The sequence below is a fragment of the Lygodium microphyllum genome, chromosome 8 (assembly GCF_053477565.2).
Source record: "Lygodium microphyllum isolate KBCC chromosome 8, Lygodium_microphyllum_v1.1.10, whole genome shotgun sequence".
Lineage (NCBI taxonomy): Eukaryota > Viridiplantae > Streptophyta > Polypodiopsida > Schizaeales > Lygodiaceae > Lygodium > Lygodium microphyllum.
In genome coordinates, this window is record NC_141142.1 from 26,478,512 (window position 1) to 26,502,629 (window position 24,118).

General features: G+C 43.1%; 1 long non-coding RNA gene across 1 annotated transcript; it reads left to right on the plus strand.

Moving 5' to 3' along the window:
• Positions 1-18,956: 18,956 nt before the first annotated feature.
• LOC148032084 (uncharacterized) lies at positions 18,957-19,502 on the plus strand. The gene is made up of 3 exons (XR_015691737.1): positions 18,957-19,072; positions 19,169-19,270; positions 19,363-19,502. It is a non-coding gene; the product is annotated as an uncharacterized LOC148032084 (long non-coding RNA).
• Positions 19,503-24,118: the final 4,616 nt, after the last annotated feature.

The window sequence follows — 24,118 nt, forward strand, 5'->3', positions numbered from 1 at the left end:
AAAAATAATTATTAACTCTGGTTTTTTAATTATATTAAGTCTAATTTTAGGTGGTTAAATAATTACGCATTTAAAAACGCGTCTATATTTGCGCGGATATATAGATGCAAAATTCGCATCTATTTACACGCTCTTTTATACGCACATATATACGCAATGATAGATGCGCTCGACTTTGCGCATCTAACATGCGCATCTATGCCTCATTTCTGTTGTGGTGAAACTCTTCCTCCCACGACTCTCTGCCGCCTGATCCGTAATGCAACGATCCCATAGTTTCCATTTGGATGTGTCGCGCCTCTGCGTGCTGGCGACTCTTCACTTTCTCTGCTACTTTCATCTTGGCTTTCTTCTTGTAAAGTTCTATATTTCTTTTCGCGTGAACTAACCCTTTCAATGGATAATTTTGATAAATACCTATGATAATGTAATTTTTTTTATTTATCCCCTCCCCAACCGACTGTTGTGCTGGAAGGGGAGGGGAATAGAAAGGTTGCAGAAGCACATCGGTGGGTGCTCTAAGGTGGCATTCGAAAGGAAGGATTCATTCCTTAGCAGATTGCCAATAAAAACGATCAATGGAAATGTTTATGCTTGCTATAAATTTTAGAGTACTGTTTGACTTGTTTGACCAATAAATTAAAAGATAAATGAATATCTATACTTCAGGTTGAAGGCCTGAAGGGAGAGGCAGCTTCAGTTATCCTCGACTGCCTGCCTCACCCTAACGAAGGGGGTTGTTGACCGCGCTGGAAACGTGGACCGAACCCATCGCGAGAGGTCTCTCCGTTGAGCGCTACTTGGAGCAGGAGGACGCTTGGGTGCCAGGGGGGGCTCTGGCCATAAATCCCTCACCTTCAAAGTCCTGCACAAGAGGCTAACGTGACTCGGGATTGGATCTCGAAGCCCGCATACTATTCTACGGGTGGAAACTTGGAATAGTGATCCTTGTGGATTGCTGGATAGCCTTCGGGCGGATTGTGGATAAGCCTACGGGCGAAACTCTTTGTATTTCAAAGATAAATATGATGACATGTTAATAAAGAACTTGTCTGATATTATTTTTCTATGTCAAGTGATAAGATTACGTGAAGGAACGAGTGCCTAACGGGTTAATTAAAGAAGCTGGTTGTTACATGTCCAACTAATGTGTTAGATAATTAAATAACTAAAACAACCCAAGGAAAGTGCGGAGAATGGGCCATGGGTCGGTCCTACAGATGGGTGGTCCCGGTTGGCCAGGAACTTTTCTCAAATCACGAGGAACAGCGGGATGATCGTCAAAGGACAGGAACAACAAAAGTGTTGACATAGAGTTATGTTTTAACTCGATTTACGTTGTTTTAGGGGAACGGAATGGGACTATGCCTTATGGCAAAGAGGTTGAGCTTTGCATCCCTCTTGTTTCCCATCCTCCTTGAACCAAGTGCAACGTGAATCCGCTTCAGACCTGGCATTTCTGCGTAAAGTAGTTCGCTTGGGTCCGATGCTAGTTGCTGTTAGGAAATGACCAATTAGGAAAACCCTAATTCAAGCTAATCCTAAGTGGGAACAGCCGGAATACTTCTACTACGTGGCAGACGCAGAAAGCCCTAGATTGCAAACCCTCTAACATTCCATGCGAGTGCCGGGCGGAGCTTTCTAGACATCCTTTCCAATGGACTGCTAAGACGTGTCCTAGATGATACTAGTGGACATGTTACAGCTGGTATCAGAGCCGATCAACAACGGAATTGTTTTTATGAAATCGTAATAAGATGAAGTAAAGCAAATGTTGCTGTCCAAACATTTCCTTACCTTCAATGCTGTCTTGCAGAATTACGAAGCGTGGAACAAGTTCTTGGTATTTCGAGTCATGTTTATGATTGCAATGCATTCTCTGCTTTATAGACAAAGGATTGGGATGATGAACATCCTGGAGAAGATCTATAATCCATCACCTTTGTATATGGAATGAAGATGGACGGGTGCTTCAGGAATCTACTATATAGCCGCCCACCACTTTGCTTATCTACAGACCAACCCTAAAGAGGATCAAGTGGTTGGAAGACTTGAAAGTCGTGAAGCTGTTCATTTTTATGGAAGCTCATGTAAACTCAACTTTACATATTCGAGGTCGGAGGGTTGAGATGAACTCATATGTATATGAGGAAGTAACCCGTGTAATCCCCATCGACAGGATTAAAGTGTTGGGCCGCCATGAGAAGTATGGATTCCAACAGAAAGGATATCCTGAACTTCCAATGACTTGCCGATTCTTGAAGATCCATGACCTGAAACCTTACTATTATACAATTCCTGTAGATAAATGTAATACAACGTTGTTCTCCCCAAACTAAATGTAACAGTTGGTTTATCATCGCATGAAATATTGTATTCGAAAGGGCTATGGCCATATAAATACAAATAAAGACTTCTTTTTATCAATGTCTGATTGTGCATAAGCGTTGATAAAAAGTTAAGTAGCTACATTGGTTACGTGCTAGCGGAATTGAAGATGTAATATAAATTAATGACGATTATCGTATAATAACGTTAAGAAAACCTTTATTCAGGCACAACCCCAGGTACAGGTTTCTAATTCGCCTCCTACATCAAGTACTGGTGTGATCCAGGAGAAGAAGTTCCTTCTCAAGCAGATTAAGCCACCCGAGTTTGACGGGAGAGGCAGATTCGTCCAAGCTAATGCTGAAATTTGGATTGAATCCATGGAGGATTACTTTGAAGCAGCCGGTACTAGACCTACCAATCAGGCTATGCTCGCCAAGCTAAATCTCACCAACGAAGCCGGGATTTGGTGGAAGTAATGGTGTAGGGATCAAGGGATCACAGAGAGATCTGTTACCTAGGAGAAGCTGAAGAAAGCTATGCAAGGAAGATATTTACCACCTGCTTATCGCACGAAGAAAATGAATGAGTTCTATAAGCTAAAATAGCTTGGGCTCATGCTTGATGCATACTACTCTAAATTTGTCTCACTTCTTAAGTATGCACCGCAGATGGACATGACACAGCAGGTATCTAAATTTTCAGCGGGATTAAATCCACCAGTCAATACCCATCTCGAATCTATTTGTCCATCAGATCTTCAGGATGCACTCATTCAAGTGGCACCTATAATTCAGGAGGTGCAAGCTAGACCAAGGGGTAACAAAACTTGGTCTTATAATGACCCGAACAGAGGAGCATTCAGACCTCAAATGAAGAGAGTTCAAAGTCATAATCAGGGACAAAGAAATAAAGCAAGAACGAATAATATCAACAACTTTGTTCCTACTCAAAGTAATGGCCAAAATCTCCGTTGTTTCCACTGCAACGAACTTGGTCACTTCAAGAGGCAATGTCCCAAGCTTGGTGGAGGACATCGCCAAGCACCTTTCCAAGGAACAGGCCGTGGTCAAGGAGCCGCTACCCAAGGAAAAGGAAGAACCGCCTGCATTTCCAATAGGCAAACGAAGATCCGACCATGGAAGCAGAGTTTGAAAAAGCGACAGTCCATGCCGCTCTACACAAGAAAGGGCCGAATTGCCAGTTCTCGGTGATTCAGACACCGTCGGACTATCAAGGTAAATGTTTCAAGACCTTGATTGATTGTGGCAGTACACATTCCTTTATCTCATCAGCATGTGCAAAAAGATTAGGAATAGCCATAGTAGAAGCACCTACCCTGCTTGTGGAATTGGCAAATGGTCGTGAGGTTACTTGTACCAGGCAAACTGCTAAGGTGGAATTCTTTCTGGGAGAAAAGAAGACTTTGGTCAAATTCAGAGTCATGAATTTAGGTATCCATGAGTGTCTACTCGGAATGGATTGGCTTAAGCCCAACGACGCCCACATTCATTGTGGAAAGGGTCAAGTTTCCTTTTGAAACTCTGAAAGGGAATTAGTCACAACTCAAGGTGAGGCTGGAGTGCCGAGAATCCAATTGGCCAAAGTATCTGGGATCATAAAAGGAGTCAGAAAAGGATTACCTATTTACTTGATCAAACTCAACAAATTAGATCAGAAGCAAGAGTCTCATGAAGGACCTTCTTGGCTAAAGGAATACACAGATGTATTCCCTGAAGAGTTGACTGAACTTCCGCCTCAAAGAGAAGTGGATCATGAGATTAGGTTAGTACCAGGAGCTGCGCCAATTGCGAAGAGACCTTATAGAATGTCCATACTAGAAGCAATTGAGCTGAAGGAACAACTCAAGAAACTGTTAGATCAGGGCTACATCCGGCCTAGCAGTTCACCATGGGGAGCTCTAGTACTATTCCAAAAAAAGATGGATGGGACACTTCGACTATGTATTGATTACCGAGGGTTGAATCAATCAAGAATCAATAACAAGTATCCTATTCCTAGAATAGATGAGCTTCTTAATCGTCTTCAGGGTGCGAAGATCTTCTCCAAGATTGATCTCAGGTCAGGCTACTATTAGATAAGGATCAAGGAAGAAGATATCCCAAAGGCGACCTTCAATACAAGATATGGGCACTTTGAGTTCCTAGTTATGTCATTCGGGCTTACGAATGCACTTGCCACCTTCAATAGGTTAATGTAGGATATCTTTAGGCCATGTCTTGATGATTTGGTCCTTGTCTTCTTCGATGACACTTTAGTCTATTCTAAACAGGAAGAAGATCATGAACCCCAACTTTGGATTGTCCTTGAGACAATGAGGTCACATAAGCTGTATGGTAAAATGAAGAAGTGTGCATTCTTCAAGCGTTAGATTGAATATCTGGGATTCATAGTATTAGCAGAAGGAATATCAGTGGACCCAGCCAAGGTCAAAGATGTGCTTGAGTGGCCAATACATTGCAGCACCTCTGATGGACTTACTGAAGAAGCAAACTTCCAGACCTCAATAAGGAGTTCGAGGTAGTAACTGATACTAGCATTCTTGCCTTGGGGTGTGTACTTATGCAGGAAGGTCATCCAGTAGCATACTCTTCAAGGAAATTGAAGAGTCATGAAAAGAATTATGCTACGCATGATCTGGAATTACTAACTGTCATCCATGCTCTAAAGCTTTGGAGACACTACCTATTGGGTAACAAGTTTACTCTAGTAATTGACCATAAGAGTCTCAAATGGATCTTTACCCAGAACGAGCTCAACATGAGGCAACATCGGTGGATTGAAGTATTGGAGGAATATGACTTTGAAATCAAGTACCGACCAGGGAAAGAGAATGTAGTTGCCGATGCACTTAGTCGCAAGGTATTCCTAAATTCCCTAATCTTGCAAAATCCATCAACAGCCAGATCTCTAGCTACAAAAGTATCTATGCCAAACAACCCTATACTTGAGTTAGCTAGAGAGGATGCATGCCATGATCCAGCCTACCAAACAATTCTAAGGGAGATCTCTATCAAGGATCAGAATAAAAAATTGCAGGTTAAGTATCATGAATTTTCTATCAATAGTGGACTTGTCTACTATAGAACAAGGCTATGTATACCAACAAGCCAGTCACTTAAGCAGAAGATATTGTGGGAAGATCATGATTCTCCTTTCGCAGGACATCCTGGCTATGCTAAGACTCTTAATGCAGTTAGGAAGAGCTACCATTCGGAGAGGCTCAAAGGTGACATTCTCAAATATGTCATCGAGTGTTTGTCTTGCCAACGTATCAAAGCCGAACATGTCATGATGCCAGGGAAACTACAACCGCTTGACATCCCCCAAATGAAATGGGAATTCATCAGTATGGATTTTGTAGTAGGCCTACCCCAAGTCCAGGGAGTATACAACTCCATCATGGTTGTGGTTGATATACTTACTAAGATTGCACACCTTATTCTAGTAAAGACAAACTATAAAGCCTCAGACATTGCAAGATTGTTTATCAAGGAGATGTTCAAGCTACATGGTTTACCAAGAAGAATCATTAGTGATCGTGATTCTCTTTTCACATCACACTTCTGGAGAGCTATATTTGAAGTGCTTGGGACTTAACTCTGTTTTAGCACCACCTACCATCCCCAAACGGATGGCCAAACAAAGCGAGTAAATCAAGTCATCGAGGATATGCTTAGGGCATACTGCTGTCGAGAGCCGAAGAGGTGGATTCAATACTTGCCTTTGATTGAATTCGTCTATAATGCTTCTTACCAGCAAAGCATTCAGATGACCCCTTTCCAAGCATTATATGGTCATGACTGCAGAAGTCCCCTAAACTTTTATGATCCAACCTTAAGGGTTGAAGCTTCAAGATAGATGTTGGAAGAGATGGATGACCAAATAAATTCAATAAGACAAGACATCCAAGCGGCCAAGGATAGACAGAAGGCATATGCGGATTTGAAGCGCCAAGATAGAGTCTTCGAAGAAGGAGACATGGTCTTCATTCGCGTACACCCTAAAAAGAGTTCCCTATCCTTGGGAGATTGCAAGAAGCTAAGTCCAAGGTATTGTGGGCCATACAAGATCCTCAAATGCCTAGGACCTAATGCTTATAAACTGCAACTCCCTGAGAACCTAAAAGTTCATAATGTATTCCATATCAGCCTATTGAAAAAGTATGTACCTAATCCTAACCATGTACTTGATGACCAACAAGTTGTAATGCCTAGTCAAGGAGTCCTTGAACTAAGGCCTGATAGGATCTTAGATATTAGGAAGAGACAATTAAGATCCAGAATCTTGAGAGAATGCCTCGTCCAGTGGAAAGATTATCCCGAAGAGGATGCCACTTGGATAAATGAAGGCACTCTCAACCATCAATATCCCTAGTTTATCTCGAGATGAGGACATCTCGATTCCTCTAAGGGGGAGAGAATGTAAAGTTCTACATTTCTCTTCGCGTGAACTAACCCTTTCAATGGATAATTTTGATAAATGCCTACAATAATGCAAATTTTTTTATTTATCCCCTCCCCAACCGACTGTTGTGCTGGAAGGGGAGGGGAATAGAAAGGTCGCAGAAGCACCTCGGTGGGTGCTCTCAGGTGTGGAAGATGCATGCCATCGACACGTATGAGGGGGGGGAGGATCTTATCCCCTCCCCTATATAACTGAGGGGGGGGCCGCACGGCAAAAGGGGGGAGAAGGCCAGAGAGGGAGAGGACGACGTGCCAGGACATCATCGTGCAGTACGCAACCGTGAGAAGGAGGAGGAAGGGAGTACGCTGCTTCGACGCCTGACGGAGGAGCTGAAGTCGAAAGAGGAAGAGGGGGAGGCTATGGTTCGACTGCCACGTTTCGAGTGCTAGGGAGGAGCCGCTGCCTACCATCGCTCGCAGGCCTCGCCACCTGTCCGTCACACCGCCATTACCGTTAAGTTCCCCCCCACGTGTTCAAAAGAATTTCCTAAGGCCACTTTTTTTGTGCATTTTGAAACCTACCCCCCCTTCGGTTTTAATTATCTTAAGCGCCTTTCATCCCTTCTTGTGCCTCACCAAATTCTCCCTACCCCCCCCCCCCCCCCCAAGTGCTAAAATCAATAATCCTTTGTCTTGGGCCGTATAAACCCCTTTCACCCCCTATTTTGCCTTTCGAAAACCTTTCACCCCCCTGTCTAAAGCATTAATTGCCCTTCTTTCATGGATGGTGGAACCCCGTGTCTAAACCCTTAAGCCTCTGTCCGTGTGATAGATTGAAAACCCTCGTGTGAAAAAAAAATCCACTTATTCCCTTTCCCTTGTGACATATTGGAGACCCTCCCTCATGTTTGAAGCTCATAAGGCTTTTTCCCCCTTAACCTACCCATGCTTTATGTGAGCTTTGAAAACCCCATGCTTAATAAAATTCCTTAAGCCCTTTCTCTTGGACTTAGGAATTACTCCCCATTTCTCCCATGGTTAAAACCCTTAGGCCGTGCCTTGCCCTATGCAAAATACCTTGGGCTTTTTGTTCCTTTTTCCTCACTTGTAAAAGAAAAGAAGAGTGTTAAAGGTCCTATCGGCAAAAGATTCTGAAACACCCTTTCGAATTCCCGACTTCAAGGAGGAAGCCACCCAAAAAAACTACTTTCGACGGACGGTGCAAGGGGAGAAATGGTGAATTCCAAAGAAGAGTTGTAAAGCTGCTTCCACGTTCGGATGACTACAATTGCAATGCCTCCTAAGAAAGTCCAAGGCGCAACCGCGGGAGGGTCATCTCCCGGTATCCATGTGGATATCTCACCCCAAACCCAGATTTTTCCTTCTTAATTTTTATTTTATATCATTGTAATTTAATCATGCAAGGTTAGTTGTTAGAAATAGGATATAATTTGTCCTAGTTATTCATGATGAAGGAATTGTCATTAATACATCTAATGGAACATGCAAAATAAATAAAGTATAAACGTACTTTTTTTTCAAATAGCTTTATGCATTGAAATGAATTATGAGCTAGATTATTACCCATTAAAGTAGTATACTTCGGTTAAGCCTAAAGGTATAAAACTGCATCTCGCACTATTAACCCCTATTCTTTTTACAATGAATCATCATGGAAAGTGCAAATCATGAAAGGACTCTTACGATGCATAAACTCTATGAAATTATCGTTGTTAACTACATAACTTAGCAAGAAAAAGGTTGTTATTTAGCATGAGTTTTGTTCGCAAAGAAAAGGGAAGATTAGTTGAAATTAACCTAACCTCAAATTGATAAAGTTTAGGATTGAAAAATCAATTGACACATAGATAACAAATCATGTGGAAGCAATCTCAAAATTACCTTCTAGAGTTAACCAAATTAATATAAAACTTAAAAATACCTATGATGCGAAATATTCGTTGGGAATGAGTTAAATTCCAAGAAACGTTTATACCTTAAATACTTGCCCACATTCCCTTAATGTAGGGTCAGTAAATTGTAATCGTAAAAGGAACTAGGGTTTGTCCCTGAGATTCTTACAAAAATAAAGCTAGGAAACCCCAGGTCTAACAACGTCAGCTTAAAGAACCTGAAACGGATTGTTTCGTGACTCCATTATCGCATAGTACGATGCGGGACTTGCGCAGCAAGTATGAAGTCATATGGTCTTGTGATTGGATCACAAGAAGAAAGGCCAAATTCTTGCAATGAGGATGGCGGATCCTTATGCAAGATCTCTTGCAAGAGGATGTATACTTTGATATCCTTCTTGAATAAGGAAGATTAATTGAAGATTAAAGACCAAGAAACTGAAGTACCCAATGGACCTCAAGGTTTGACCAAGTTGGGTTAATAGAATATAAGGGATCTTGCCTACTTTCAAGTCATCCCAGATCGAATGCTGGATGCATTCGAAAGGAAGGATTCATTCCTTAGCAGTTTGCCAATAAAAACGATCAATGGAAATGTTTGTGCTTGCTACAAATTTTAGAGCATTTTTTGACTTGTTTGACCAATGAATTAAAAGATAAATGAATATCTATACTTCAGGTTGAAGGCCTGAAGGGAGAGGCAGCTTCAGTTACCCCGGACTGCCTGCCTGACCCTAACCAAGAGGGTTGTTGACCGTGCCTAGAATGTGGACCGAACCCGCCACGAGAGGTCTCTCTGTTGAGCGCTACTTGGAGCAAGAGGATGCTTGGGTGCCAGGGGGCTCTGGCCGTAAATCCCTCGCCTTTCGGGTCCTGCACAAGAGATTAACGTGACTCGGGATTGGATCTCGAGGCCCGCATACTAGTCTACGGGCGGAAACTTGGAATAGTGATTCTTGTGGATTGCTGGATAGCCTTTGAGCGGATTGTGGATAAGCCTACGAGTGGAACTCTTTGTATTTCAAAGATAAATATGATGACCTGCTAATAAAGAACTTGTCTCATATTGTTTTTCTATATCAAGTGATAAGATTACGTGAAGGAACCATTGCCTAACGGGTTAATTAAATAAGCGGGTTGTTACATGTCTAACTAATTAAATAACTAGAACAACCCAAGGAAAGTGCAGAGGATGGGCCATAGGTCCGTCCTAAAGATGGGTGGTCCCAGTTGGCTGGGAACATTTCTCAAATCACGAGGAACAGCGGGATGATCGTCAAAGGATACGAAGAACAAAAGCGTTGACCTAGAGTTATGTTTTAACCCGATTTACGCTGTTTTAGGGGAAACGGAATGGGACTATGCCTTATAGCAGAGAGGTTGAGCTTTGCATCCCTCTCGTTTCCCATTCTCCTTGAACCAAGTGCAGCGTGAATCCGCTTCAGAGCTAGCGTTTCTGCGTAAAGTAGTTCGCTTGGGTCCGATGCTAGTTGCTGTTAGGAAATGACCAATCAAGAAAACCCTAATTCAGGTCGATGCTAAGTGGGAACAACCGAAATACTTCTGCTATGTGGCAGATGCGGAAAGCCCTAGATCGCAAACCCCGTAACATTCCATGGGAGTTCCGGGCGGAGCTTTCTAGACATCCTTTCTGATGGACTGCTAAGATGTATCGTGGATGATACTAGTGGATACGTTACACTTCCACTCTATGCGGTGGCACATAGGTGGTTGGCTATAGGCTCCACGCCCCTCCTCTTGTCTCCGCAGTGACTCCCTGGTGTGTGTCATGAGATGGGATCTTTTGTTGTGAATCAAATCCCTCACTTTTATGCATCCCCAATCATCCGAGAATCACTGACCCTCAGGATTTGGGTATCTCTTAGGGACTGCCCTCAACACCTCCTGCCACAAGCTGCTTTTCTGATTCTTGAAGTAAACGAAACAATCTTTATACGTCATATGCACGACGCTCCTCATGTACACCATCACATCCCTTCCTTCATCATCATGGAAGATGCCTCCAGTATCTATAACTCTATAGTATTGGTGTACTGGGTCATCTACCGGATCTTCTGGTGAGGGTGCAGATCGCTCGCCACCTCCTAGGCAACCCCCACACAAGCCTCGTCCTCCCCCTTGACTCTCCCTCCTCCCTCTCTATCAACTATCCTCTGCCTCGCTGGATGCATTGCTTCCGCAAATGCACGTGTGTCGGTTGAACCTCTTGTGCAATTGGAGTTTTGACATTTGGTGTTTGGGAAGCAGTGCCAGGCAAAGATGTCAAAGGTGTTCCAAACATGACGCTATACACTTCGTCTGCTGTGGGAGAGCGGCCAAGGTGATTAGTCATCTCTCCCATGAAGTCTTCATTACTAAGAAAACCTCCAAAAAAAGCATTGACCCCACTGCTAAACAAGACCAATGTATCATTCATGCGCTCCAAATCTGGGTCATTGCTAGATGAACCAGGATGCGACATCTGCAAACAAAACACAGGAATAAGACAAATTTGCTAAACTGCAATATTGTGTAAACTATACTATTGTGTAATATGTTTGTACAATTCTAGAAATAATTTTTTTTAAAAAAAATCAGAGCTGGCGCATGTATATTCGCGTCTGAGATGTAGAATAATCGCACTCTCATATGCTTCCCTGAAGTCAAAGCTTCTAGACAGAGCGCATGTATATTCGCATCTGCAATGCAGAATAGACACACTCTCACACGCTTCCCTGAAGTCAAAGCTTCTGAGCAGAGTGTGTGTATATTTGCGCTGAGATGCAGAATAGATGCGCTCTCAGACGCTTCCCTGAAGTCAAAGCTTCTGAGCAGTGCGCATGTATTCTCGCGTCTGAGATGCAAAATAGACGCGCTTAGAGACGCGACTGCAGATGCAATAACAACAAATACAGCTGTGCGTCTATGTCTGCGTCTGCTCTGGAATCTACACGTGCTATCAAACGCACTAAGTCGGCCGCTCTCAAGCCAACAACCGCCATGATTTATTTGTGATATAAAAACTTCAATCATAGAAAGAAAGATCCTAATACAGAAAGAGAGAGAGAGAGAGAAGAGAGAGAGAGAGAGAGAAAGAGAGGACTCACCTTGGGTCTTGGGTGTGGATGGGTGGTGGCGCTACTTCCTTCCCCTTCTTCCTCTCCTTGGTGAGTTGTTCTCCGTTGATGCTTGCTGCTTGTTGTCTCCTCTCTTTGCCTCTTGTTCCTCTTGTTCTCCTCTCCTTTGTTCTCTCTTTCTTCCTCTCCTTGGCTTTATTCTCTTTAGCTGTCTTCTTTTCCTTCTTGTCTCTTTGAAGTGAAAGAAGAGGTGAGTCATGAAGAGACTAGTGGAGGTAGACTGCATGTCGGCTGAACTCGAGCTCCAAAACGCACAAAAAATGTAGGAAAGGCGCAGTTTGAAAAGAAATTTCTTGTATCTTTTGAATTTTGATGTCTGCGTCTTTTTTTGTATGTATATGCGCATCTAAGTTTACATAAACGTGCTAATAGACGCGGATTTAGATGTGCAGATAGATGTAGGTGTAGACGCGCAGATAGACACAGGCATAGATGCGCATTTAGCGCGCTTGTATTTTTATCATAAGTTTTTGTATTTAAGATAAGTTTTGATAGTAACACTACAAGGGACTGGGGCAATAGCGACGCCGATTAGCGACGGCGTTTATCGGCGTCGCTATTGGCGTCGCTATTTGCGTCGCTATTTGCGACGCAAATAGCGACGCAAATAGCGACGCAAATAGCGACGCATATAGCGACGCCAATAGCGACGCCGCAGGGAAAAAAAAGCGCGGCCGAAACCAGAGCGCCGTTTTCATTTTGTTTTCTTCGCCTTTTGAGAGCGAGAGCGAGGGAGAGAGCCAAGGCTTTGTGAAAGAAGAGGAGGAAGAGACTTGTTGCCGCCGCCGCCGCCACCGCCACCGTCGTTGTTCGCGAAGGAGAGGAGGAGCCCTCGTTGCAAAGAGAAGCCGCCCACGCTCGCCATATCTCATTGGTGAGTCTCCCTCTCTCTTTCTTTTACTTGTTGAAGGTTTAAATCGTTCTCTTTTGTTTATTTAGGAGAGGAAAAGAAAGAGAAGGAGAGGGAGAGGGAGAGAGAGGGAGAGAAAGAGAGGGAGAGGGAGAGAAAGAGAGTGAGAGTGCATTCTCTCTCTCTCTCTCTCCCTTTTGCTTGTTTAATGTTTAAATTACTTTCTTCTTTGCTTGTTTAGGAGAGGAAACGAGAGAGTAAGAGAGAAAGAGAGGGAGAGGGAGAGGGAAAGGGAAAGAAAGAGAAAGAGAAATAGAGGGAGAGGGAGAGGGAGGGGGAGGAAATAGGAGAGGGAGAGAAAGAAAAAGAGAGGGAGAAGGAGGGAGAGTGCATTCTCTCTCTCCCTCCCTCTCCCTTTTGCTTGTTTAATGTTTGAATCACTTTATTTTTTTCTTGTTTAGGAGAGGAAATGAGAGAGAAAGAGAGTGAGAGGGATAGGAAGGGGAAGGAAATGAGAGAGGGATAGAAAGAGAAAGAGAGGGAGAGTGCATTGTATCTCTCCCTCTCCCTTTTGCTTGGAGGATGTTTAAATCACTTTATTTTTTGCTTGTTTAGGAAATGAGAGAGAAAGAGAGATAGAGAGGGAGAGGGAGAAAAAGAGAGGGAGAGGGAGAGGGAGAGGGAGGGGGAGGGGAAGGAAATGAGAGAGGGAGAGAAAGAGGGAGGGGGAGGGAGAGGGAGCGAGGGAGCGAGGGAGAGGGAGAGGGAGAAAGAGGGAGAAAGAGGGAGGGAGAGGGAGAGGGAGGAGGAGGGAGGAAATGAGAGAGGGAGAGAAAGAGAACGAGAGGGTGAGGGAGAGGGTGAGAGAAAGAGAGGGAGAGGGTGAGGGAGAGGGAGAGGGAGAGGGAAGGGAATGAAATTTAAGATAATATACGTATCGATAATGGTATGCAATGTGCTTTGCATACGGCCACGTACTTCATCAAAATTAACCCAAAATTATTGTTATAGAAGTGGAGATCCCTTAAATTGAGTATAGGATAATTTCTCTCAGGTCTTATGACTATGAGTAGAATTGATTGAAATAAATTTTATTACTATAGTTGTAAAATTTCATAGATGGCGCGCATTAATTTTAAAATGGATTACTTATACTCAAAGCCGAGATATAACAAAAAATTATCTACCGGGACAAACAAATCGTTGAGCATGATACAAGGCCGAGATATAACATCGGAAAATCTCTCGACTACTATATACAATGCAAGGTTTATGGTCAACTTGCAAGTTGACGTACATCTCCAAAAAGCTATCCATTTAAGCCTCGTTTGCTGTAATGTAGATAAGATGGCAAACGAAGAAGGTCCTATTGTTCAAGACCGCGAGTCGTATCTTAATCAGCGTGTCCCATGTCCTTGCTCTCAATGCAAGTTGGCAATTAGACGAAAACGTCGATTGTCTATAGAACACGTACGACGATTTGGCGAGTTTCAACCTGAGATTATTGATCAGGCGATTGCAGATTTTCAGCAAACGGTATTTTCAAGTTAGCATTTTTCATGCATTGTACTCTCAAGCTAATTGAAAACCATACACAATAAGATTGGGTCTTGTTGGCAAATTTTGTGTCCAGGGGGGTGATGTCTCGACCCAAGGGGGAGAGCACCCTTTGCGGCCAATTAGAAGAGTTCGTGGACGTGAGATGGATGGATGGCAGGAGCCAATAGACCACTCGCAAGGCCCATCTATATCGTCAATGCCAGAGGAGACAGACAACCTTCCCGACTTGCCTACAATCTTGGAGCCTGAGATGGAGGCAATGATCGATGCATTGATTCCCATGGATGTTGAGACATCTGACCCGCTTAGAGAGGAAGCATCCATACCATTATATGATGGGTGCCGAGTATCTCGGTTGAAGACATTGCTTGCACTCTTAAGTGTGCAAGTGAAATACGGTTGGAGCGATACGAGTGTGACTGAGTTATTCAGGTACCTTGCATACAGACTTCATTGTTTTTTTTTTAAACAGTATTATTGTAAATATGGATGGATTTTTCAAGGTGTTTTATGATGTTTTCAGGTTATTGAAATATCATATATTGCCACCTGCAAACACCATGCCTGAGTCTCGTGATGATGCACGACATGTTTTACGGAAGCTTGGCATGGACTACAATAACATCCATGCATGTATCAACGACTGCATATTGTTTCGAGATGAATACGAGACTATGGAGACATGTCCAAAGTGTGGTGCTCACAGGTATCGACAGGACTTGCAAGGGCAGACCATCCCTCAAAAAGTCCTCAGACACTTTCCGCTCATCCCCCGCATAAACCACATGTTTCGCACGTCTGCCATGGCAAGCTTGACAACGTGGCATGTGCAGAATAGGTCTACGGATGGAGTGCAACGAATATCAGCAGATTCGCGCGCATGGAGCCACATTGACTCTACCTTCCCAGGCTTTGCGCGAGAGCCAAGGAATCTTCGGCTCGGTCTCGCCATGGATGGTGTGAACCCATTCGGTCTGCGCTCGACTTCTTACAGTGTGTGGCCTATAGTGCTTGTCAACTACAACATTCCTCCATGGCTTTCTACGAAGAAAGGACATCTCATCCTTAGCTTGCTCGTCCCGGGCCGCTACAAAGTAAAAAATATGGACGTGTATCTTCGTCCATTAGTCGATGAGCTTAAGATTTTGTGGGAGGAGGGGGTCACGGTGCAAGATATGAGCAGGCGCGATGGTCGGCGGTCAGCCAACATTCGAGCCATTCTCATGTGGACGATGCATGACTTTCCAGGATTGGGAGAGTGCTCAGGTGAGCAGACATTTGTTCACGCCGGTAATATCTATATTTTATTTCATTCAATCAAGTATTCACTAGGTCGTGGATCGCCTTGCAGGTCTCGTTACCTCAGGTTATCATGCATGTCCATTGTGTGGGCCACAGTTAGACGCCCGAAGGTCACGAACCATGAAGAAGATGGTATATCAAGGACACGCCACTTTCTTGCCGGAGGATCATGAACTCAGGGAAGGTTTTCTTGGACGACCTCCAGCACGTATGAACGCTGCAAGCTGGTACGAGCTGAAAATGGTAAACCCGGAATCACATCCAAATGGAATGCGACGGTTCTCAGTTTTCTACGAGTTGCCATATTGGACCCACTTACAGGTCAACCACTTGTTGGATCCCATGCATATTTTCAAAAATGTGGGCAGCTTGCTATGGGACCACATCACAGGAAAGAGAGACACTATAGGGTTACGAATGGATTTAAAGGAGGTAGGTAAGATGGAGGCGCTTTGGCCGCAGTCGAGTGCTGAAGGGGGAGTGCAGCTTCCTCGCGCTCCCTGGGTTTTGTCTACCAAAGAAGAGCGCATTGTGAAGCAAGTAATCAAGTCTATCCGCACTCCGACGGGTATGATGCGTTCTCTCAGGTCCGCATTTTCTAAAGATGACCAAATGTCTGGGCTAAAATCCCATGATTGGCATAAGATATGTCAGGTTTGTGAACAGAATGGATTTTAATAAGCGTGGACATTTTGAAATTTGAAAAGTGACCATTATTCTTAATGCTTTCTCATTTGTGGCAGTTTGTCCTACCGATCGCGATCGCGGGATGCCTAACTCCAGAAATTCGTGGGGCCATTTACAAGCTGTCGACTTTGGTGCAATGGATCTCACAGAAAGAGATTAAGACGTCCTCTATTGAATCCGCAAGGCGGGGAGCAGTTGAGACGGTCTGTCTCTTTGAGAAATACCTGCCCACTAGCATGCTCACGATACAAGTTCACCTTCTTGTGCATCTTGTGGACGAAGTGGAGATTGCCGGACCTGTCCATACGCGATGGATGTTCTTCCTGGAGCGCTTCATGAAAACCCTGAAAGGCTTTGTGCGACAACGAGCTCGTCCGGAAGGTAGCATGGCGGAGGGTTGGTTGGTGTCAGAGGCATTAGTGCATATCTCACAATGGCTACCAACGGTGGAACCAGACAATGAAATGCTATGGACGCTCAAGGACGATGACAGGCTGACTGGAGATGTGGTGGTTGGAAATGGGGTAGAAAAAAGAATGGATGCCTCAATGGAAGAGAAAGTGAATCGCTTTTGTATGTTGCACCATGCCTCCATGGAGACGTGGCTCGCCAAGTACCAGATTGCAAGGCAAGATCGAGAGGAAGCGCGAGCTGAATTCCGACGCAGTACGCGTCACCGACCGATTCGATATCCCGAAGGCATGGAGGAGATGCCGCGGTTTATGTCAACACGATGGTTGCATGGAGCCTTGATCGCAGCATCCAGCGAAGGGGCAGAGGTCTCAATGGAGGAGTGGGAGTTCTCGAGGGGATGTAGTCCAAAGGTAATGAGGGGTTTAGAATGTGTCGTATCTGAATTTGTTTGCTACATCTAATTTGAGTGTTTCAATGTGCAGTACAAAATATATAGTGCAGCGTGGTCGCGCGGACGGCATTTTCGGGTGGAGCGTATTGACAAAATGCGCTCCACAATGGACTATGGTGTCATGGCAAGGTTTGAGCAAGAGAGCCGGCGACGAGCAACGGATCCGAACACGGTTGTGGATGAGATGGAGTATTTTGGGAATTTGCAAAGTATTATTACGGTGGATTACCGTAGCTTCTCCATGATAATATTCGATGTGCAGTGGTTCAAAGTGGTACTTGGAGGAGCTGGCGCAACGGTTCGACGAGGTCCATCTGGATTTCTCGAAATAGATTCCGAAAAAAAATGGATGGATTTGCGCGACACCTTTGTGTTGCCGGCACATTGTGAACAGGTAATCTTCTAGTCATTTGCTTGCTAATTGTAATACGACATGCTTTATGTCACAATGGTTTGAAGACGGTTTGTAAGTGTTTGTGAACAGGTAATCTTCTATCCAAATCCCCGACAACCTCGATGGTGGTATGTTATACCTTCAACTCCTAGAGGTGCGAGAGTATACGATCAAAGCGATGTTCCAGGCATAGATGAAGAATATATGCAAATAGAGGGATCGAAATTACAAGGGGTGGAGGCCACCGCAAGCTTGGAGCCCGCATCGGCTAACAATGATGGAAATACAGAAGTCGTAGAATTTTTTGAGAACGAGGCAGACTCGTTCTTTTGTGGTGACATGTCTATCGACCTTCCAGTGTATGCAGAGTTATGTCAGGAGATTAACATGGGACCATAGAATACTTCATTCTTGGAGAATTGTATTACTCAATTCGTTGTTTAGATCTTCCATAAAGGTAGATAAGATATGCATTTTAAGATGGATTTTTCAAAAATGATTTATATTAATGCGCTTTGTATAGTTTCAATTGATTATTCTAACATTATTTTTTATCTCTGCAGGTATCTTTATTTTCAGGATGAGTCGAGGGATGAGCGATGAGGAGTTTCAGGAGATGATGGCACGTATGTCTCCAGATCAGCTCGCGAGATTCAGAGAGATAGCAGATCAGGAGCTGTCTCGTTCTTCGTCAGGGCGCTCTGCTAGATCAGCTTCAGTGCGATCAGATGCTTCAGCTTCGAGCAGACGATCTCGACGCTCGCGACTTGGGCCAGAGGGAGGGACTGCGACTGCAGGAGGATCAGGGGGGTGCTGCTGTGGAGACACGGACGCGGTGTCTCCGTCTCGTCGTTCAGCTAGAGCTCGGTCACCTCCAGGATTTGTCACACCTGTGGGGACGTCCACTCCAGTTACTCCGGCTTTTGCGCAGCCGTCGGCAGATGTCACGCCTTTTGGTGGCACTCCTTTTGGGGGCACCCCCTCTGGTGGCACTCCTTTTGGTGGCACCCCCTCTGGTGGCACCCCTTTCAGTGGCACTCCGGGAGAGGGTACCCCCGTCGGTACACCGGATGTTCAGGGGTCTCCTGGATATGCCCAGGAGCGTGGACGGAGATGGGAGAGGGCCCATACGAGGCACACTCCTAGGGATTATGGATACCTAGTGGATGGCAGGTCAGGAGCTATCATCATGAATGATGAGGGGAGGAGGGTGATAGCTCGCATGAGGGAGTTGTGCCAACAAGTTTTTCGGCACAACGTCCTGGATCATTGGAGGAACATACCGGAGGGGAGCAAGGAGTACATAGTAGCATCCTTGCATGAGGAGTTCCCGGTGCCAGCCGCAGTGGATAGATTCTCTACGGGCTGGATGATGGATTGCATGCGTGCATACATGTCACATAGACGATCCGACGCACGCAAGGCAATCAAGAGTGGGGCTTCAAAGCCCGAGTGGTTAGATGCAGAGGACTGGCGCCGACTGAGGGAGGAGGCTACAAATTCGCCAGGACGTTGGAGTCAGCAGCGGGAGGCGGCGAGGGCACGAATCGAGGCCGGATCGGTACATCATCTTGGGAGTGGCGGCCACAGGACATATTTGGAGGACTTTGTAAGTTTCTCTTTTGTTTTGCTTATTTGTTTTTTTGAGATATTATTTGTACTGACAATCATATTTCTAACAGTTAGCATTTTGTTTTCTTTGCAGCACTCCATTACAAATCGTGATCCGCAAGGCCTTGAGACTCAATATGCAGAGAGGCACGGTCTCAGATCATTGATCGACCGATTGTACAGACGCGGCGGCCCAGTAAGTCTCTCATCTTTCATGTCCGTAGTTACCATGAGATATTTGAATGCATTATTGTATGGTGGATTGATATGTTGTTTCTTTTTCTGCAGAATCCGTTTGATGCTCCTTTGCAGAGGGACGAGCTTTCGGGGGACGACGATTTGTAGCTCGCCCTCGGATCCTTAGCGCTCACATACCTTTAGTTTTTAGTCGCCCGATCTATGTAGACATTTTCTATGTATTAGTGATATTGTTTTATGATTGTACCAATCGCATTTTATGCGATATCATGTATTTATTTCATCTATCAGTTTTATGATTTCAGTATAGATTCTTTTTGTTTGCAAACGCTTTGTATGCAGCAGTGCAGAAACTATTTTGTATGGCTCTCATACAGCACACAGTGCTATATGTGGCAGGGCAGCTTGCTGCCCTGCCACAAAATTTTTTTTTCCTCTGTTACCGTCGCTATTTGCGTCGCAAATTTACTGCAGGCGTCGCTATTGTCGTCGCTACCAGCGTCGCAAATTCTCTGCAACCGTCGCTATATGCGTCGCTATATGCGTCGCTATTTGCGTCGCTATATGCGTCGCATTTGCGACGCATATAGCGACGCAAATAGCGACGCATATAGCGACGCAAATTTGCGATGCATATAGAGACGCAAATAGCGACGCATATAGCGACGCAAATAGCGATGATACCATGGCGTCGTCAATAACGACGCTTTTTCCGACGACGGGGGCAAATTTTGTTGTTTGTATTTTCGTCGCTTTAAACGTCGCTATAAGGTCTATATCTTGTAGTGTAAGTTCTTATCATAAGTTTTTATGTATTTATGATAAGTTTTGTGTATTTAAAATTGAATATCTTAGAATAATTAATACGCCTTGAAGTTTTTATGTAAACATATTAATAACAAATTTGATGTTATCGTGAATTAGGTTTAATCATGTCATCGTCATCACCTAGTGCGGTGCATGCTGATGAGTCAACAAGCACATCCTCAAGTGAGAATGAAACATTATGTCTTCATAATCGAGATGCATGGCTACAAGGAAAAATTAAATGCATGTGTGATCGTTGTCGAGGATGTATTTTTCGAGTATGTCAAGTTGTAATGTCACACATCAACATGTATGGAGAATGGGACTGAGAAAAATTACCAGTATTTATTGTTTTTAACACTAAGATTTCTAGCATATGTTTGAAATATATATCAACGTACATGTAACTCCCTTTTGTGGTTGAGCAGGATGCGGTGCCATTTCCTCAGATACTCCCTCCCGGGCGTCGAGAGACTACAAAATGCCAACGCAAGGAGGCCGAGTCTTCAAGAAGAGTGGAGACTAACGACCATGATAGTAGCTCTCATGAAATGCCCCATCAAGTTGTACAAGATGAGATTTTGGACAACATGCTACACGATCTATTTTTGCAACTGGTTCGAGGAGAATGTCACTCGACGAAGCCAGTAACCCACTATACGTAGCGTCTACTCCGTTGTATGAAGGTTGTACGTACTCCGTTCTTTGTGCATCCCTCGAGATACTTAACTTGCAAACAATTTATGGATGGAGTAATGTCAATTTGAATGCATTATTGAAGTAGGTATCAATTCAGTTTGGCTTATAAATCATCATATTAATTGTTCTATTTTGAAATCAGACACAAATATATGTTGGTGGTTTTTTAACTCACTTTTAAAAATGTATGTAGGTTATTATCACAAATGCTTCCAAAAGAAAACAAATTGCCAACTAAGAGAGAGCAAGCAAGACATTACTTGACATCTCTGGGAGGTCTCGATTATGTCAAGATCCATGTATGTATCAATGATTGTATCTTATTTTGTGGGAATTATGAGTCCACACGAGAGTGTCCTGTTTGTGGTGAATCAAGATAGGAAGTGAAGATGAAGTCAATGGATGTGCCTCGTAAAGTTTTGCGATATTTTCCGATTATTCCACGTATTCAACTTATGTTCAAGTGTAAGTCTATTGGAAAGCTCATGTCATGGCATGCTAGTCATCGTTCAAGTTATGGAAAATGGAGGATCCCTGCGTAGACACACCGGCATGGCAACATATAGGCAATTTGTGGCCCGTTTTCAAAGAAAAGCCAAGAAATTTGAGATTTGGTTTAGGTATGGATGGAATCAATCCATTTGGCATCAAAAGCACATCATACAGTGTATGGCTAGTGGTATTGGTGAACTATAATATTCCTCCATCCATTGCAATTAAAAATGGACATGTAATGTTGTCCCTTCTGATTCCTAGAAAGCACAAGGTAAAAAACATGGACATTTACTTAGAGTCTTTGATTGAAGAGTTAGAAATGTTATGGGAAGGTGTTGAGGTGCAAGATACAAGCGCATATGCATCCTCTAGAGATTTCACTTTGAAGGCCATGTTGTTGTGGACCATGCATGACTTTCCAGGATATGGAGAGTGTTCAGGTACATGAATATAACTCTATATTTAAAATTCAAGACTTGAATCAATTGCATGTTATTAATTCACTTATTTGTTCAGGTTTAATCACATCAGGATTTGATGCATGTCCTATTTGCGGTTCCTCTCTAGTTTCCTCTAGGCCGGCACGTTTAAAGAAGGTTATCTATGATAATAATCATCGATTTCTTCTTATTGACCATCCCAAATATGTTCTCCCTACTAATGGAATGAGTCCACAATCTCCAACCATTCGAGATTGGAAGGAGAGATGGATTAATGTCGACAACCACCCTCCACTTGGCAGGAGTCAGTAAGAAGTATATTTCTCTCGATTGACTTTAAAGTATTTAGCATATTTATTTGTTAGGTTCTCTATATTTTTTCGTCTTTCGTATTGGACTGAACTCAAGATCAATCACCTGTTGGACCCCATGCACATATTCAAAAATGTTGTATCTACATTATGGGATCACTTGATAGGGGCTCGTGATTCAGTCAATGTAAGGGAGGATTTACGTAATATTGGTTGCATGAGATGAGCCTGGCCATGCATTGGACCCAAAGGAAAGATTGAGCTACCCCATGCACCTTGGATGTTGTCAAAGAATGAGGAAAAAATAGTGAAGGAACAGATATGTAGCTTTCGAACACCCACAGGATGTATGAGATGTCTCAAGGGAGCCTTCATAAAGAAAAAGAAAAGAGGTGTGGAGCAACTATCTGGTTTGAAGTCCCATGATTGGCACAAAATGATTCAAGTAAGGGTATCTCTAACCATGAATATAGTATTTAGTAGAGTAACTATGTGTCCTTACTCTTGGATATAATGAATTTTTCTTCAACTAATCATTTGATCTATGAATATTATTTACATTCAGTTCGTACTTCCTACTAGCATATCCCATTGTGTATCCATAGATGTATGTGATATCATTTACAAGATGGGAGAGCTTGTGAGGTGTATATACATTGTATTTTTTCATTATATATTGTATACATCATGTAGTGAACCTCTTTTAATTTCTACACAAAAATAAACAATTGTCAAATACATCCTGACAGATACGTGAGCTCGAAGGAAATTGATCCAAACACATTGCAAGATGCTCGAGTATTATTTGTTGAGGTGGTTTGTTTGGTGGAGGAAATTTTTCCTCGCTCCATTTTGACTACTCAATTACATTTACTCGTACATTTGATTGATGAGATCACACTTTGTGGGGCAGTTCATGCAAGGTGGATGTTTTTTCTTGAGCGTTTCATGAAAACCTTGAAAGATTTTGTGAGGCAAGAAGCACATCCTGAGGCAAGCATGGCTGAGGGTTAGTTAGTGCAATCATCCCTTGTCTATATCTCTGAATATCTTGCTGAAGTGGACCCCTCTTAACCACGATTATGGAAAGATGATGAAGACTTGAGGATGACCTCTATAATACCTCAAGGAAAAGGAATGAGTAAAGTGCTAACAAAAGAAGAACTTCGTAAGTTAAATAGTTTTTGTGTGCTCAATAGTGATGTAATGAGCAAATGGGTGACACTATATAATGAAGCAAGGGAAAGAAGAAAAAATGAAAGACAAGCATTTTGCACCAAATATGGACGTAATGTCTCATTTCCAGATCATCTAAATGTGCTCCCACGTCATATTGATATAGATTGATTACATGAGGAAATGGAGAGAACGGAAAAAGAGGAGGAAATTAATATATCTCAAGAAGAGTGGGAATATGTACGAGGCTGCTTATCAAAGGTGAGGCATACTATCAATTAATTTGTTTCTACTTATATTTTATATAATAAATTGACATGTTTGATCTTAATATTTTACTACTAGTGCATATTATTCAATGCTATTTGGTGTGAGGGTAAACATCTTCGAACTCAACGTATAGATGAAAAGAGAAATACCCAAGATTGTGGTGTCCTTGCTCACTTTGTGGATGCCAATGGTACCATGGAATGTTATTATGGCTTGATCTAAGATATTCTGAAGCTTGACTTCAGACGATTCTTTATATATGTATTGGATGTGAAGTGGTAACAAATGGTGAGCATTGCACAATGAGACGTCATCCAAGTGGTTTTGTAATCATTGACTCTACAAAATTTCACCAAAACAAGAATGACACATTAATACTACCTCAACAATGCGAGCATGTATATACGTAAAAGCTAAATTTTTAATATGTATACATGTGATACATATACACAATATAATAAGTATTTAAGTTTCTTGCTTTTGTTTTTCAAATACAGGTTGTGTATCATCCAATGGTAAACAATAGCCGATGGTGGTATGTCCCTATATCTAATCGTTCATAACCAATATATGGTAATATTACCGACATAGAGATAGCAGATGACAATCCAATAATTAATAATGATGTACATGATGACACCATAATGG